The sequence below is a fragment of the Telmatherina bonti genome (genome assembly GCF_933228915.1).
Source record: "Telmatherina bonti genome assembly, chromosome: 21".
Classification (NCBI taxonomy): domain Eukaryota; kingdom Metazoa; phylum Chordata; class Actinopteri; order Atheriniformes; family Telmatherinidae; genus Telmatherina; species Telmatherina bonti.
In genome coordinates this window covers 5082475-5098872 of record NC_136630.1, presented here as the reverse complement: position 1 = coordinate 5098872, position 16398 = coordinate 5082475, and the positions used below count along the sequence as shown (strand labels likewise).

Sequence of the window (16398 nt, the reverse complement as noted above, 5' to 3'; positions counted from 1 at the left end):
CACAGTATTTCACTGGTTTTCCCCCTTAATGCATGACTGGGTGTTGACCACTGAGATGAAATACTGCAGTAAACTGGCCATGAAAAGACATTTCCATGTGCACGAGAACTATACAATATATGAAACCAAACGAAACGAAACAAAAAGAACAAACATTTTAAGGTCCACAGCATCTCTGTCGCAGCAATGAACTGGTGTTTTTCCACAGAACCGATCAGAACCACGTCTATTCATGGACGTGGAGGGAGATGTTCGTTTCATACGTTTTTGGCAAGTGACAACCTCCGGTGGTTAAAACTGAAGCCTGTGCAGAAGTGCATAAAACTGCAGTTCCTCCTTCATCCACTAGGGGCTGCAAAACAGAGCAAATCCCCATAGACTCCCATGTTAAAAAGACCAACTTCACGGCAGAAATAAACATGTTTACAGCAGAAATAAACATGTTTACAACCTGGTACTAAAATCCATTTTAGGTTTAATAGTTCAGGTTTACCTTCATGACAACTGTGGGGGGAAGGAATTTGTTTCTAACTCGCCCGTTTTAAAGTAATTTAATCTCAAAGTTTGGCATATTTAGGGGCGTGTCCTTTTGATTGACAGGTACCCGATCTCCCGCTTCAAGTAAGAGGAACGTAGAACAACCGCGGTTTTTAGCCGGTTAACAACGTGACTTAGCTTTAGCCCGCTTACCTCCGTTAGCTGGTTAGCTCCTGTTATCTCCGGGTTAGCTCAGTTAGCTCTTAGCTACAGAAAGCTCAGAGTTCGCTCGATGTCAATCATCCACCATGACGCTCACAGCCCCCCTCTCAGCTCCACCTCTTTGCCCATATTTGTATTTTCCGGGCGAGACGACACGCATGCCCCTGCCAAGATGGTGATGGTAGGAACCGCCCACCGAGCTTCAATTCAGCTCTTCAGAAACCTACGGGTGACGTCACGGAGGCTCCGCCCATCTTTTATATAAAGTCTGTGGTTTTTGGTTCTTCAAAGCAGGTTTGCAGCTCTTTACTGGAGTTGCTGCTTCTGGCGACAACTTTAGCTCCAGACAACAGACACGGCAGCAACACTTTACAATACTGGACACAAATTCTGCTTTGTTGGTTTATCAGGGAATGACGTCTTCGTGGTCACCAGTAAGTACTGGTTAACTAACCATTAGTTCCTGATTCAAACCCTGTCAGGGCGTTCTCTAGTAGCGATGCTAATTTTGTGTCCAGTATTGTAACGTGTTCCGGATACGGCTCCTTCTTCCTGAACAGCATGTTTAACATCAGCTACAGCTTTGCTTTCCGAACTTTCTCACACCTCAGCATCTCCAATCACACACAGCTCTGCTGCATGTGGTGCAGCAGCCAAAACACTTCCACCTCAAACCGCTTCCCACTGCATGAACCATTTCACCAGGTGTTTGTGGTAGTAGATAAAAATCTGGTATGAAGCAGCCCCACCCAGGTTACACCTGAAGCATTGTTTGTGTTCTTTAGCTAACCTGCAACCTAAAATTACAACGTAGTCTTCCTGAATGACCCTGCATTTAAAAACAAGCTTCATTATTTTATTGCAGTTCATATCGTTGCATGTTTTCCTAAAAGTATGCACGCCTCACCGAGTCATAGCTAGCTTCAGACAAGGTTTATGATTAATATCCACCTATTTCCTGAGCCAAACAGTTCAGACATTCTGCTGGTAATAGTTTGGTTTAACCAGCAGGTGTTCCACTGTTGGGAAGAAAAGGAAAATTCACCCTAACTGGGCTCCTGGTCTACAGAGTTTTCATGATGCTTTCTGAGATGATGGGAGGAAAACATACAAAAGCAGCAGTAAAGCGGTTCCAGATGAGGAGATGTTTTGACAGAACAGGTGGGGAAACATGCAGGAGCATCTCTAAATGTGTTTATTTACAGCCATTAAGCTCAGAAACCTCAGACGCTTTTGTTTACAGAGATAAAAATCCCAGATTCCAGTCAGTCATGATGTATACGGATCTATTTTCTTTGGCGCAGTAACGTGGTTTCTATGTTCCACAGCATGTGCGCATTGATACCATAACAAAGTCATGCTTGTTTTTCTCAATAGAGATTGTTCTACCGGATAATGGAGTCCGTCTCGTTATTATTGTGACGTTGTTACAGACACAACATGTCAGGTTACATGACAGCACAGTTTATCATGCGAGAGAGTTACGGTTCACTTTTACTTCAGGCTGTTGCTCAGAGACGTGAATATTCTCACTAAATCTCACTATTTCCTCTCTTTTCAAGGCTGAACAACCACATTTGGTCAAATCAATAACAGTAGTTCAGAAGTCATCAGCAACAAACTGTAAAAGCTTTACGTCTGGTGTCCAGACTGTCCAGGCGGAGTGGAGACCAGTGATCCTGGTGGGTTCTCATTTTAAGTCTCCTGTCTGCTTCTGTAAATCACATCTGTCCTGAGAGGAGGACTGAAGTCCAACCAGACTTTTCCAGGAGCAGATCTTTGGGAGGGAGGGAGGTGCATAGCAGTCCGTCTCTCCAGCAACAAGCCGTGCACGAACCTGCAGAACTCTGCCTGAGTCTACTGGAACATCAACAAGATGCCAGGGAGATGTCTGTCATTCCCGTCAGCGGATCACCTGCTCGGCTGGAAGGGCTCCCAGCTGCGGTTCCAGCCTGCAACACGCGCGCACGCGCGCGCATCCCTTTTAATTGCTGCAGAAAATCAATACATGAGGAAAGAGCTCGCGAGGAGGGGAATGAGGAAGATGCAGTCAAGAGATCCTCAGACCAATAAATCATCTCAGTTTATTCAAACAGCAGGTGCTATCTCTCACATGAGCGCGCGAGCACATGAAACCGCTCGTGCGCCGTGCTCAAAAGGTTCATATTTAAAAGGCTCTGTGTGCACCTAGTGTGGATCAGATCGTGTCCACTGACCCCGGGAGGATTACCGAGAAGCCCATATGTGACAGATAAGCAGTCTGGCTCCCTGCGCGCGCGGGGCGGCGCGGCGCGGCGCGGCGCGGCGCGGCGCGGCGCGGCGGAGACGCGGACAGTCGCGTGTTGACCAAAAGAAAAATGGGCTTGGCACCTGCGCGCACACACACACACACACACACACGCCACCCCGATTCCCACACAAATATATTTAGTCTGAACAAGAAAAACATGAAGGGAAAGCAGGATGAATGGAAACCCGCGTGGCGTGGATCACTTTCCGTGTCGCCTGCAGATGCGACGTTTAATGTTTCACTGTAAATCTGCGCTTCTGCGTGGCGCGCACAGCCACGCTGAGACCATGTAGGCCCTCATGCAAGAAAGAGGCGAAAGACCCAGAATAACGGGAGGGGGGACAGCAGCGTGGGGGGCTGATGAGTCCTTCCAGCCACACTTCCACTCCCACTGCGCGCAAATCACGCAACACACAAAGAAAACGGTGGTTCGTGGCTGCTAAACTCAGATAAACACCACAAGCAGCATCACAGGGCTGTTCTCCTGGGATCTCTTCATGAAGAGATTATAAATATTGTCCCGGATTAGTCTTGTCAGGCAGCAGAAGGACGAGACCCGGGAAGGGAAGCGGGATCTGCTCCCAGGATGATGGAGACGTTTTTCCTCCCGTTTGTGCTGGGAATGAGGAGGAAAACATGCAATACGCCCGTGTTTGTAGGGAGGTGACTGCTCCTCCAAGCAGCAGGATGATGGCTGCAACAAAAACACGTTTCTGCGCTGATTGGAGATGAGGATCGATGAAGATGAAGAGGATGAAGCACAATGCCGAGGCGGAAAACATGCAGAAACGAGCTGCTGTGGGACGCATTGTCAAACAGAAACGTATTTAATTCATTTACAGGGTGTTTTCTAGCATGAAACGCTGACAGGCCCAACCTCTCCCACTTCATGCAAAAAAAAAAAATTTAAAAAATGAAGTGACAAGACGAATGCCGATGGAGAAAGACGACACGGCGTCCGGATCGCGTGCGCTCTGCTTTCCGCGTGTTTCAGGGGGATAAAACTGAGCTTAAATGGTTCAAATGAAAGAAATGTGTGGGTTTTTCTCACCTGAGTGCAGACAGCGGTGTTGTCTCTTCAGCGGCAGTCGCTCACCGGGCGCACACGGCTTCTGGTCGCAGTGCGGCGGCAGGCCGGAGGGGGGCGCTGCTGCGCGCGCAGGAGCGGCGGCTGTGCTGAAATGCAACCTGTGTGCTCGCAGCAGCCATCTGCTGACATGTCAACAAAGAGCTGCACATACATGACCCGGCACAGAAACTCTACAGCACAGCAAAACATGAAATCACTTTATGCGTTGTTAATCTCACAGTTTGCATTATTATTATTATTATTATTATTATTATTATTATTATTATTGTTATCATCATTATTATTATTATTATTGTTATTATTATTATTATTATTATTATCCTTCATTCGTGTATTATAAAATATTTGTAAGTGAGGAAAAGGAAATGTTTGGTGAAACTGCCACACCTCGGTCACTATCCTGTCCGGCTCACATTAGGGGGACATCATTTTTCCTTCAAAACTCTCTGGTGTGATAAAAAAAAAAAAAAAAAAAAAAAAAAAGCAGCCTAAATACAGAATGATGTCATAGAATCAACTGATTGCTTGTATTAAAAGAACATAAATAAAGTCACCAGTTCTCAGTGAACTTGGTCCAAGATTTTAATGGAAGCAGAGTAGCAGCCAAACTCTGACAGAACTATTTTAGCCACTGAATGTATAGAATGTAACTTCATAATGAGCATGGCACAGTTGCTGCACATCATGAGAATCTTCCGTTCCACCACATCATGATGAGAATCTCCCGTTCCAACTCATCACCATGAGAATCTCCCGTTCCACCTCATCACCATGAGAATCTCCCGTTCCACCTCATCACCATGAGAATCTCCCGTTCCACCTCATCACCATGAGAATCTCCCGTTCCACCTTATCACCATTAGAATCTCCCGTTCCATCTCATCATGATGAGAATCTCCCGTTCCACCTCATCATGATGAGAATCTCCCATTCCACCTCATCATGATGAGAATCTCCCGTTCCACCTCATCACCATGAGAATCTCCCGTTCCACCTCATCACCATGAGAATCTCCCGTTCCACCTCATCATCATGAGAATCTCCCGTTCCACCTCATCACCATGAGAATCTCCCGTTCCACCTCATCATGATGAGAATCTCCCATTCCACCTCATCATGATGAGAATCTCCCGTTCCACCTCATCACCATGAGAATCTCCCGTTCCACCTCATCATCATGAGAATCTCCCGTTCCACCTCATCATCATGAGAATCTCCCATTCCACCTCATTACGATGAGAATCTCCCGTTCCACCTCATTACGATGAGAATCTCCCGTTCCACCTCATCATGATGAGAATCTCCCGTTCCACCTCATCATGATGAGAATCTCCCGTTCCACCTCATCACCATGAGAATCTCCCGTTCCATCTCATCATGATGAGAATCTCCCGTTCCACCTCATCACCATGAGAATCTCCCGTTCCACCTCATCACCATGAGAATCTCCCGTTCCACCTCATCACCATGAGAATCTCCCGTTCCACCTCATCATCATGAGAATCTCCTGTTCCACCTCATCACCATGAGAATCTCCCGTTCCACCTTATCACCATTAGAATCTCCCGTTCCATCTCATCATGATGAGAATCTCCCGTTCCACCTCATCATGATGAGAATCTCCCATTCCACCTCATCATGATGAGAATCTCCCGTTCCACCTCATCACCATGAGAATCTCCCGTTCCACCTCATCACCATGAGAATCTCCCGTTCCACCTCATCATCATGAGAATCTCCCGTTCCACCTCATCACCATGAGAATCTCCCGTTCCACCTCATCATGATGAGAATCTCCCATTCCACCTCATCATGATGAGAATCTCCCGTTCCACCTCATCACCATGAGAATCTCCCGTTCCACCTCATCATCATGAGAATCTCCCGTTCCACCTCATCATCATGAGAATCTCCCATTCCACCTCATTACGATGAGAATCTCCCGTTCCACCTCATTACGATGAGAATCTCCCGTTCCACCTCATCATGATGAGAATCTCCCGTTCCACCTCATCATGATGAGAATCTCCCGTTCCACCTTATCACCATGAGAATCTCCCTTTCCATCTCATCATGATGAGAATCTCCTGTTCCACCTCATCACCATGAGAATCTCCTGTTCCACCTCATCATGATGAGAATCTCCCGTTCCACCTCATCATGATGAGAATCTCCCGTTCCACCTCATCACCATGAGAATCTCCCGTTCCACCTCATCACCATGAGAATCTCCTGTTCCACCTCCTCACCATGTGAATCTCCCGTTCCACCTCATCACCATGAGAATCTCCCGTTCCACCTCATCACCATGAGAATCTCCCGTTCCACCTCATCACCATGAGAATCTCCCGTTCCATCTCATCATGATGAGAATCTCCCGTTCCACCTCATCACCATGAGAATCTCCCGTTCCACCTCATCACCATGAGAATCTCCCGTTCCATCTCATCATGATGAGAATCTCCCGTTCCACCTCATCATGATGAGAATCTCCCATTCCACCTCATCATGATGAGAATCTCCCATTCCACCTCATCATGATGAGAATCTCCCGTTCCACCTCATCATGATGAGAATCTCCCGTTCCACCTCATCACCATGAGAATCTCCCGTTCCACCTCATCATCATGAGAATCTCCCGTTCCACCTCATCACCATGAGAATCTCCCGTTCCACCTCATCACCATGAGAATCTCCTGTTCCACCTCATCATGATGAGAATCTCCCATTCCACCTCATCATGATGAGAATCTCCCGTTCCACCTCATCACCATGAGAATCTCCCGTTCCACCTCATCATCATGAGAATCTCCCGTTCCACCTCATCACCATGAGAATCTCCCGTTCCACCTGATCACAATGAGAATCTCCCATTCCACCTCATCATGATGAGAATCTCCCGTTCCACCTCATCACCATGAGAATCTCCCGTTCCACCTCATCATGATGAGAATCTCCCATTCCACCTCATCATGATGAGAATCTCCCGTTCCACCTCATCATCATGAGAATCTCCCGTTCCACCTCATCATCATGAGAATCTCCCATTCCACCTCATCATCATGAGAATCTCCCGTTCCACCTCATTACGATGAGAATCTCCCATTCCACCTCATCACCATGAGAATCTCCCGTTCCACCTCATCACCATGAGAATCTCCCGTTCCACCTCATCATCATGAGAACCTCCCGTTCCACCTCATCATCATGAGAATCTCCCGTTCCACCTCATCATCATGAGAATCTCCCGTTCCACCTCATCATCATGAGAATCTCCCGTTCCACCTCATCATGATGAAAATCTCCCGTTCCACCTCATCATGATGAAAATCTCCCGTTCCACCTCATCATGATGAGAATCTCCCGTTCCACCTCATCACCATGAGAATCTCCCGTTCCACCTCATCACCATGAGAATCTCCCGTTCAACCTCATCACCATGAGAATCTCCCGTTCCACCTCATCATCATGAGAATCTCCCATTCCACCTCATTACGATGAGAATCTCCCGTTCCACCTCATTACGATGAGAATCTCCCGTTCCACCTCATCATCATGAGAACCTCCCGTTCCACCTCATCACCATGAGAATCTCCCGTTCCACCTCATCATGATGAAAATCTCCCATTCCACCTCATCACCATGAGAATCTCCCGTTCCACCTCATCACCATGAGAATCTCCCGTTCCACCTCATCATCATGAGAACCTCCCGTTCCACCTCATCACCATGAGAATCTCCCGTTCCACCTCATCATCATGGGAATCTCCCGTTCCACCTCATCATGATGAGAATCTCCCGTTCCACCTCATCACCATGAGAATCTCCCGTTCCACCTCATCACCATGAGAATCTCCCGTTCCACCTCATCCAAAAGTTGCTGTGCTGGACTGTGATCTGGTGACTCTGGACGCCGTTGGAGTACAGCAGCATTTTAGCAGCAGCAGCTTGAAGCGTTGATCCTGACAGCAGGATCTGACTTGGAACCAGTTCTTACTGGATTTTCTGTTTCTTTTCTATCATCTCCAACCAGTCTGTCCAGTTTGCTCTGACATCAGCGAGACATTTAGTGATGTCGCCACATGCAGAGTCGTGACTTGGACCACCTCCACCAGTGGTAAACTGGAATAGACTGCTTCCATTACAAAGGTGATACTGGTTTAAATATTATGTACGAAGCTCATCATCTACTAGGAAGTCTGAAACCAGAGGAGTAATTCCTCTGGTCATGTAGTTTATGCCAATTTCCTGTTTTTTTACACGTCTGACATTCTGCATAAACACATGCAGACCAGTTCAAGCTGTAAAATAATTTTAATTTACCAGAAATGTTTCTTATGATTCCACCTAGATTAGAAGTTTGGGCCGTTTTACTGGGAACAAGTTCAGAGTTTCAGCAAATACCATGTTTCCTGATAAACTGAAAGGTAGAAGGCGGCCTCATTGTTTACCAGTAGATAGTCAATACTTATGAAAAATCATACTGGGAAAACCCCTGAACCTCCAAAAAGTTCACCTAAAAGCTGAAATGAGTATAAAAAGAGACAGAAGCTAGAGTAACAGATGAGTGTGGTCAAGCCTTGGCCCATAAAACACTGCACCGTTGTGTCAGCTCCGCTTCCAGCAGCATCACACACACCGGCTGCCAACTTTTACACCCAGTAGAGAAACCTTCAGCCTGGAAAACAGCAGTGGAGTTATTGGTGCTCGGATCTGCTTGGGAATGGCATGACAAAAGGCTTTGTACCATCCTCCTCCTCCTCCTCTTCGTCTCGGTTTTGTTGGACTTGTGCCCAACGTAGCAGCTGCCACTAGCTGTGTGGCTGCAGATTATTTGGCTTTATCCTGTGGTGGGAAGTTTACTGTGAGCCAGGTGCTGCCGTGGGATCACTTTAAATCCTGACGTCAGACGTCTGAAGGTACGAGGAGGAGAAAACCGCCTCGGTCTGAAGGACGCTTCTGTTTTTCCACACTTTCTTTCCCCCTAAGGGAATCAACTTGAAACTGGAGTTTAGAGTTGTGTTTTTTTTTTAATTTATTTGGATCCCTATTAGCTTGCAGCTAGCTGCAGCTATGCTTCCTGGAGTCCTTTGTTAAATATAATTAAGATAACATGTATTCATGTTCACATCCACAAACCTACTGTACATATACTTACATACATACACATACATACAGAAGCATATCCATACATGCATAAATACATGCATATGCATATACACACATACATACATAGAATTACATAAATTTAGCATTCCATTATTAAACAGATGCTATCGTAATTTTTTTTTTTTAACTCAACACCATTTACTGTTGCTAAATGATTTGGTAAATGATTCCACATATACATTTCTCTGTAAAATGTTCCTGTTAACAAGGAACATGCTGTGAATATAAATATAATGCAATGACGTGGCGTCATCAGGGAAGAAAATTGTTTTATTCCAATGTTAAACCAATTAAAATCTTTCTAATAAAAAGTTTTGGCGATGTCTGATAAATGTGAGATCCACGTTAATCCCTCAAATAGGTCTATTTATACTTTTATAATTGAAAATATGGACGTTTATTTTCATTTTCTGGTTGAAACAAGAAGTTGTCTCGTGATAAACTTAAAAGAAATCAAAGTTCTGAAGATATAAAACATCATCTGGTCCTTTCTAGGTCTCATACATGCAGCTTCTGATGAACAGGATGACTTATTACACTCATTTAGCTTTGCTAAAATGTAGACGCAGCATGTGAAAAGCTGAAGCAAGCCTCACGTCTTCTGTGGGAATTAAGCGTGTAATAATCAGCCTTGTGCTACTGATCAAACCAACGTCTTCAGTGTGAGCTGCTCTGTAAACACAGAGGAGAGGCTTCAGGTAGCACAAGCTGCTCCCCATCAAACTGGGAGCACTTAGAAAATTCCCATTACAGACCAGTTTAGTCTGTAATTTTAAAAGAAGGGATTATTTACATATGGCGTTCCTGTAAGTGTTCAAAGTTTCCCTGCTGCAACACACCTGACTCAGATCAATTAGACTGGTGCAGAGCTGAATGTTAAGCTCTGCAGCAGTCTGATAATTAAATCTGATGTGTGTTGCAGCAGGGAAACTCCCAACATCACAGGAAGCATCCCTCAATGCTCGGAGTTGCTGCTATATTTTATGTCCTAACAAAATCAGCTCAAGGTCAGACCGTGCAAAGCTCAGAAACTACATGTCAGACTGTCCAGTTAGCACGATGAATGTTAAAGTTCAGCACCTTATGTTGAGAAAAAAGACTGAAGAGAGACTTCAGATTTAATTAGCAGACTGGTGGAGAGCTTAACATTCAACTCTTGTCTGGAAGGCTGCAGGAGAAAGACTTTTCTCTACAACAGGGGTCTCAAACTCCATCCCTCGAAGGCCGCAACCCGGCAGGTTTTCATTGTTTCCCAGGTCCAACACACCTGAATCAACTCAAATGGACCAAACAGTTTACTGTCAGCTTCTTCATTTCATTCAGGTGCGTTGGACCAGAGAAACAATGAAAACCTCCAGGTTGGCAACCAGAGGGCTGGAGTTTGAGCTCTCCAAGGACATGCTAGCACAGCTTTGATTTGCAATGTTACATCTGAGCAAACTAGTCCTTTCAGACCAGACAAAGTGGAGACGTTTGGTTGGAATCTGCAGCAGCACATGCTGTCGGCACGGCGGTGGAGGGATGATGATAGGGGCTGGTTTTGCAGCAACAGGAACTGTAAACCTTGCAGTTGTTACATCTACCACAGCTCTAAACATGGTTCCACTAGCTTGGCATGCAGTTAGTTTCTACACAATGTTTCTGATTTTGGCTCATCTATTATAAAAACATGGAGGTTGTGGTTTCCTCGTTTCAGATCTGAGAAGAACCAGAAAATGTTCTCATCATATCCCAATTTATTAAAAAAAAACCTAAAAGAAAGAGGATCCACTTGCTTTACATGAGTCTGTACAATATATGTTCAACAAGTTTCATTTAAGACTTTAAAAGGATTCAGGCTGATTTCTCTCTGCAGACAACGACTATATAAATAATTATACTTTCTTAAAGGGAATGTTTTCTTCTGATCCTGATTTCTATGTGAATAAAGATTTCACAAAGACGATCACAGATGGCAGATCTGGTTCCAGCTTTAATCTGACAAAACTTTAGCTGGATTTTCCCTCCATCTACATGATGTTTGTCTTGAGGCAACATTCCAGTCGCAGTAAAAATGATTAGATCACCTTTGTTTTCCAAAATTTCATGTTCATTTTTAACGTCTGCTGCAACTAAAAAGGTGCATTTGTTTGGAAAACAAGGGTCTAATCATGTTTTCCACAACTGTATGGAGACGCTGCGGAAAACAACGCTGTGGAAATATCCATCCAGTCACGTTAAGACACCGACAGAAGCAACTCTGTGACCTGAAGAGGAAAAAACCTTTCGGTTTCAGTCATTGGATTGTGTTCAAGCCTCTCGGCTGGGAATTTCTCAAACACGCGAGGACTGACTGACCATCTGCCCCCGTCTGTCTGAGGGAAAAGGTTGTGCAACAGGGCTTTATCCAAATCACACACAAGTTGAGATAAATCCTCTGGATTACTGTTAAATAACTTTAGTTACAGAGATCTGTTGGTGTTTCAGTGGCACAAGTAGTTCAAAAGGTTCCTTCACAGCTCATCAGCAAGCCTGGCAGCTTCTCTGCCACCGGTAGCATGAAGCCTCCGTGGTCTGTGATGCAAGACTCATTCTTCTCTGGAGTAGACCGGACTGTAAAGATCCGCTTATTTCTCATGTCTCTGATATGACTCCAGTTATCAGCGTGATTAGAGAGAGAAACCACCATTCCTCTTCTTCCCACCTGTTAAAGCCCACCACCCAAACACCATCTGCCCTCCCCATGCATAAAAGTCTACCCCCACCACTGGTTGGATCCCAGTTGACTGGTTATCTTGGCTACTTGTAAATATGTTGTAATTAAATTTTTTTTTCTAGCTCGAAGTTAGAAATCAATCATGTTTCACACTAAAATACATGTTTACAACACAACCCTCATTTTTACAGTTTGCATGTTAATAATCTCACAACAAGAAGTTTACATTTTCTAATAAATCACAGTTTAATCTGCATAACCAGCCTCATGTTTGTAAAACACGTAACAGAAGCGTCTTCATATGTTCCTGTTAAACACAGTGAAAACAGGCTGATTGTGCCGATTAAATATATATATATATATATATATATATATATATATATATGTGCTTCCAAACTTTTGTAATTAATTCTGAATTTGAAAAAATGTCCCAAAGTGCGCCTCATCATCGAAATCTAGGTGGAGCAAGACCAGAAGAATCCAATATTCAGTCATTTCTACCAAATACAAAATGTTTCCACCTTCACTTGAAAGTGTCCAGCTGCATAGGCATAAATAAGACACTTTTCAGGGATCATCCAGATCTATCAGACAAAAACACAAGGAACCACACAGACATCAGAGACCAGTAGGTAAAAAAACTGAAGAAACCTGAAGTCTAAAGCAAAGATCCAACTGGGCACGGAAGCAGCTTCAGGTCACAAATATTTCCTTTGACATAATCCTGTTATTGTTTCCTCTTAAGATATGATGATAAATTGGAGCCTACCATCATTTCCAACATACAACCTTGCAAAAGACTGAAGAGATCACCAACTACCAGCTCTGATTTCAGCCTTTATGTCTCTTTTTCAGCCATAATGATCTAAGAGGGGGCTTTAAACTGGGGGGACATGAACACTGTGTACTGGTTTTTAATCTTACTGGTCCATTGTTTCACATAATAAAACTGGAAACTGTAAAGCAAGGGTGTCAAACTCCCGTCCTGAAGGCCGGTATCCAACAGAGTTTTGTTGTTTCCCTGCACCAACACAGCTGAGTCAAATCAAATGGATCCAAGAGCATCTTGTCAACCTGTTCATTCATTTCTGTCAGGTGTGTTGGAGCCTGGAAACAACTAAAACCTGCAGGATACTGGTGTGTAAAGTGCTTAAACGCAGGATTATATGAGAACACCAGAGGATGCTATCACAGCCTCTGCAGCTTCTGCTTCATGATCCAGCAACAAATCAAGATCTCTTGTTGCATAAAGCAGCATTTCTCAGTCCTGGTCCTGGGGGTCCACGACCCTGCAGTCTTTAGAGGTTTCCAACTCCAACACACCTGGTTCGGGTTCACTGAACTACTCATGCAAGCCTGTTAATGAGCTTCTTATTCCAGTCGGGTTTGTCTAAATATGGAAACGTCTAAAAACATGCAGGGCAGGGGTCCCAGAGGAGCAGGATTCAGAATAAAACAAAGGAACTGCAGAAAGGTGGGTTTGCCTTCTGGAAAATAAAAAGACGAAAGATTATTTTATGCAACAGCTCTGAAGCAGTCCTCCTTTCTTTTTATGTTTACATTTATACAGCCAGTTATGTGCAAGTATCAATAAAAATGCAGCTGGAAACAGAATTTTTAGCATTCTGACAAGCTTGGAAGCAAATCTCAGTTTTATTCTTCAGCACCGTCTGGACCTCCTTCCACAAGTCCTTCAGGTTGTCTCCAGGAATGGTTCTCCAGACGTCTCTCTAAAAGGCTTTTCTCTGGACGTTTCCGTCTTTTTGTTTCCTTCTGCCTCCAGATGATCCCACACCTCCTCAGTTAAAGCTGAGCTCTGCGTTCTGGAAAGATCCCTGTTTCCCCAGACGTTCGGTCCAGTCCTTGTGTCTTGTAGTGTACCTCAGGCTTTTCTCCCCAGTTCCCTTCCTTAAAAACGGCTCCTTGACAGCCACGTTTCCATGGAGACCATTTCTGGTGAGGCTTCAGCCAATGGATCAGCTGAAGGTCCACATGCATCTCTCAGGTCCTGGTTCAGACATGCATGCAGATCCGTTAGTCGTTCTTTAGTCCTGCAGGTTCTGCACATCATGACGAGACTTGCTGAGCTTCCAGCCAACATCCACCGTTGCTGAAAACAACTGACTGGTGGCAAAACTTATCTTCTAAACCGTCTGTTGTATCGACACAAGGCTAGTTCATTCCTCGGGTTTGGAGCCTTTAGTTGTTTTGTTTGAAGTGTCTGAAAATGGTCAGGTACAAGAACAAATAATGAAAGTCCAAAGAAAATCTTTGAAAGAGCGTCAGAAAGCTGGAGAACTTTGGCTCAAGACCATTTAAAAGAAGTAAAATCTGGTTGCTTGGCAGTAAAATCTGAAGAAATGGAGGCTGGATCGAGACTTCTGCACAGTTAATGTCTTTTAAAACATTTTAGTCCATCTTAGACTGTTTTATTTTCAAAAGAAGGCAATAAAAAATCCAAACACATCAACTGAGTTGCTTTACTGGCATCCAGTATGAACACAGCACCAGTAGCCAGCTCTGGATCACACTGGGAGAACTGGTCTGGTTTTGGTCCTTTCACAACCTCCTGTCGTCTGCTGCCCCCTGCAGGAAACTTCTGCTCCTCATCCTCCTCCTGGGCGTTCGCCTTCATCATGCAGAATTCAGCCGGATTCCAGGAAAACTCTGAAAGGTGCCTCAGATCATCTGGTGCTGCGACTCCTCCTGAATAAAACCTTTTCCCCTCTTTTATAAATAAAACCAATCATCTGGGTGTAAAAATCTGAGCAGCAGTTGAACCAGGCCTGCAAACCACATGCATGCTCCAACCGCATTTACAGGTGCAGAAAATGAAGCCAATTAGCTGCAATCAAGCCGCTGCGGAGCAGTTTTAGAGCCTTTCCAAGCAGAAAATAAACACCGTTGTAAGTATGTACACACACCCACGTATACACATATAAATATGCCTGTATATGTGTATATATAACATTTTACTTATATATTATCATTAATTATAGGCATGAATGAGTCAATATGACTTATTATGATGACTTATGAAGTAAAGTTTCGTATCATTTGTCAAAAGATTCTTGTTTACCATTTTGATTTTAAAATCAATTTACTGTTTAACATTTAAAACTGAGAGTTTTTCTCTTTATTGACAACCATGATAATAATTCAACAATCAAATGTCACATTTTGACCTGATTTCACCCCCCCCAAAAAATGTCATTTTAACCCTTTAACTTCCACATTAACAACAACCCCAGAGAGAAATGCTTCTTTGTTTGTTTTGGACAAGAATAAACAAAATAAATGGTTGAGATGTTAAAAAGAAGAAGAATTTAATAATGAGGTAACAACAGTGAAATGGTTGAAATTGGAACCAGTAGTGTTATATAAAACACTTACTTTATTTTCCGTACCATAGGAACCATATCAATCGCTCCAGGCCAAAACTGCCGAATTAGATAGAAAAAAAACATATATAAGTTGGAGTATAAGTCGCAGTTTTTGCAGGTAATTTATTTTGCAAACTACTTGACCAAAACAGACATTACGTCATCTTGGAAGGAGAGTTATAATATTATTAAAAGAATAGAGAAGCGCCTGAATGGGTCTTAGATATGCTAACACAATGACGGTTATTCAGCTACATGAAAAATAAACATGAACAGAAAAGGTGTCTGGTCTTTACGTAACATCACAAACAGTTTTGCGTAACAATAACCTACAGAACAAAACAGGTGTACCTTTACTGTAATTAATAACACGCAATCTCACTCCACATCACTTAATCTGCTGAATACTCCGTCCTCGCTGTTACTTCTGAATAACTCCGCATAGAGACGGGACTCCACCGTTGACAGGCGTCTCCCCGCATGTGTGTGTATATGTATGTATATATACATACATACATACACACACACACACACACACACACACACATATATATACCCACAGGTTTGGAGAGAGTGCAGGCCGTTCCATTTGAGGTACACCAGTCTCCAACAGCCGTTCCCTGATGATGCGGCCTCGATGAGCAGGAGCATTGTCATCCATGAAGATGAAATTCGGCCTGTGCTGTTCATGTAGGGGCACAATCACTGGATTAATGATGTTATTCAGGTAGTATGGGCTTGTCAATATATACACATATACATATATATATATATATATATATATATATATATATATATATATATATATATATATATATATATATATATATATATATATATATATATATATATATATATAATATATATGTATATGTATATGTATATGTGTAAAATTATATATAAATTAAAAAAAATTTTTTTTTTTAAAAATTGTCTTGTCCAGCATTTAAGCAAGCAGACTGATGTTCTGGATGATGTGTTCTGCTGAGCAAATTTTTTTTTTGCAGAGGGGAGCTTTTATAGATATAATGATCCCGTTGTATTTTTCTGGAATCTTACTTTATTTTTCTAT

The 16398-nt window shown here is 43.5% G+C and overlaps 1 protein-coding gene across 2 annotated transcripts in view; it reads right to left on the bottom strand.

Annotated features, from left to right (window-relative positions):
* Positions 1 to 4100, bottom strand: part of mapta (microtubule-associated protein tau a) — a 52115-nt gene extending 48015 nt beyond the window's left edge. The window contains exons 1-2 of one of the 2 annotated variants that reach the window (XM_079260893.1): positions 4041 to 4066; positions 2537 to 2690 (exon numbers count right to left, since the gene is read on the bottom strand). The gene's annotated coding sequence lies outside the window, so the exon portion shown is untranslated. Of the gene's footprint in view, positions 1 to 2536; positions 2691 to 4040 lie in introns of both variants that reach the window. The other variant, XM_079260892.1, reaches the window with a different exon arrangement.
* Positions 4101 to 16398: the final 12298 nt, after the last annotated feature.